The following is a 2,727-nucleotide window of genomic DNA, read 5'->3' as shown; positions in this document are numbered from 1 at the left end:
GGTTCCATAGCGTGCACTGCCATCAGACAGTACACGGGCCTCTAGCATTAATGCCCTCCATCGATATGCGACAGTCGCCGCGGGATCGAACCCGCGTCTTTCGGGTCAGGAGCCGAGCACAGTAACCACAGCAGCGCCTGAACGGAGGTACTGGCATTCATGGAGGTACATGGAAGATATGGCGAAGCTAATATAATTATGCAGTCTCAACCCCTTTTCTCGAGGCGTCATATCTCGTTTCGCAATTGGACGGGTAAAGATTGCAGGCTGAGATAAGCCGCGTTTACAAGAATACAGCAGTGCCGCACCGCATATTTCGCGGACGCGAGACGCCACTATTCACATATGTACTATCGGGCACAAAAGTTTGCGGGACGAGAGTTCTTGGAAAAACGTTTATTGCAGCTCCACCTCGCTATTAAATCGCCAGATAATGTATGAAGTATACTAAAGAGTGCTTAGCTAAGGTGGCCTAGCTTGGCCATTGTCTGGGCCCTTGGCAAGTTTTGACTATCATAATGGCCGTCCTTTTGACGTGGTCACCAACCACCATGCCCTATGCTGGCTTTCTTCGCTAAAAGATCCCTCCGGTCGCCGGCCATGGCTCGATGGACTCTCCATCTACAATAATATAGCATACGTGTCGTATATCGGTCGGGCCGCGAGCACCATGATGCTAATGCCTTGTCCCGCTCCCCGCTACTGGCCGAGCTTGCCAGCCTCTCTGCCCTCGAATCCGCTGCGCCTTTGCTCAACACCTGCGACATGACTTCTGAGCAGCGTAAAGATCGCTGGATTGCCTCTCTTCTTGACTTTCTCTCTGCCCCATCTACGGCACCAGCGTACCGCACGTGGAAAATTTGTGAATTGTAGGGTTTAACATCCAAAAACAACCCGGCGGCTACAAGGGTCGCCTTAGTGGAGGGCTCCGGATTAATTTCAAGCACGTAGAGAAGACTGAAGAGACATACACTTAATGTGACCATGCTGCCTCGAGAACTTTTGCACAGGCTGTCAGAAGCAAAAGGCCAAGGGCTATCCCGAACTATTTCCTGCGTAGTGTCTCATGGTGTCAGAAGCTTCAAACCATTTAGGTAAAGAGAGCTAATTGATCAACAGCTCAGAACGAGACTAACACCGTTCTTGCTTCAGGTTGTTGATCAATTTGACCTCACCATGACATCTGCTAGGCATCCTGGTTAGCTTAAATGTAGAGTGACTGCCCAGGCAAGCAGTGGTCCCTGGTTTTATCCCCAGACTAAGACGAATTTTTCTTCAGCTGCAAAGCATCTGAGGAAGCTGTCTAGCTTTGCTCTGCAACCGTATAACTGCGATCAAGTAGAAACTCATTAGTAATTACAGCCTAATTGAAATGCACTTCACATGTAGTGTTTCCTTAAACACTTTGGACTACATTCTGAATGTGCATTCCAAGAGCATCTTCCATTCCCCAACATTATCCTTGCCCTAAAACAGTTAGCAATCTGAAACTCAAAACAAAACAAGAGGCTCCATGCTGACACTGTCAACAGGAATTTTCTATTCAGTATTTAAGAATAAATGCATCCTATTGTAGCGATATTTTTGATACAGCATTGTGTACACAGACTTACGACACATGTCAATTGCACTCACTTTACAGTTCCATTCAGTGCCTCTCATGATGAACCTCCATGTCTACTCTTTGGTTATAAGAAGGTTTTTGCTGCAGTGCTGCCTCCATTACCTACCCCTTTCCAATTTCTTATTCTTCTTTTGCCAAGACTGTGGAGTCTGATTGCACCAGTTCAGTTAATAGGTATATTTAGCAGGCTAGTAGCTGCAGTCCACAGAGTGTTTGAAGTTACTTTCCTTGCAATGAAATAAAATGTAGCAGGAAGCTTTTAGACAACTGGATTCTTATGCTGCAAACCTGTTGGACCTAACATGTGCTTTCTGGCAGTTTCTCAGGGTCATCTTTCTGCATTTTTGGAGTACACTGAAACTTAAAATTAGAGACAATGTTAGGTAATGCTTTGTGCAACATGCATGGAAGCAACTTCACATTTTTTTTTGCCGTGGCTGCAATCGTAGCAGGATGACCTAGAGCATGAACTAACACATGCTGACGTTTCAGTTTAGGTTCCCTGTTGGGCTTTCTAGAAACTATATGCTTGCTTCATGAAGTCGAGGGTTGGACGGAAACCTGTCTGGTCGGGGCTGTACGTGGAGAATGCAGAACACCGAGCAAAATAAAATGAACTCCTAAATGACGTTTCAGCTCCCACACGGGAGCCTTGTTCACAAACAGGTGCAGACGTGTAAGGCTGGCTATTTAAGCTTGAAAATGTGCCCTAGGCAGCGGGCGTATGCACTAGGAAGTGCCCCGTCAGTGCGATTAGGAGTGTGTTTGGTTGGCTGGATTATTAAGGATTCTAGATATAGACAGCTCTGGAGATTCTTTTCTGTTTTCAAAATGCACGCGTTGCTTAATCTATATGATGCTGCTTGCTTTCAGAATTTTCGAAGAGTTCATTTGACGAAGCTTTCTTGTTTGCAACATCATACTGGTGTTGTTTCAACCTTTCAACGAAGTTTCCACTTTCACCCAAATGCACATGGTTTTACAATCTCTGCACGGTATACTGTACACTACGCCCGGAAATTTTTTTTTTGGTGCGGACAACAGCTCTATACCTGGCTTGAAAAGCGATGATATTCTAGAGTTTCGTTTTTATTCATTATTCT

Source organism: Amblyomma americanum, chromosome 1, assembly GCF_052857255.1.
Source record: "Amblyomma americanum isolate KBUSLIRL-KWMA chromosome 1, ASM5285725v1, whole genome shotgun sequence".
Taxonomy (NCBI): Eukaryota; Metazoa; Arthropoda; class Arachnida; order Ixodida; family Ixodidae; genus Amblyomma; species Amblyomma americanum.
This window is presented reverse-complemented; position numbering follows the sequence as displayed.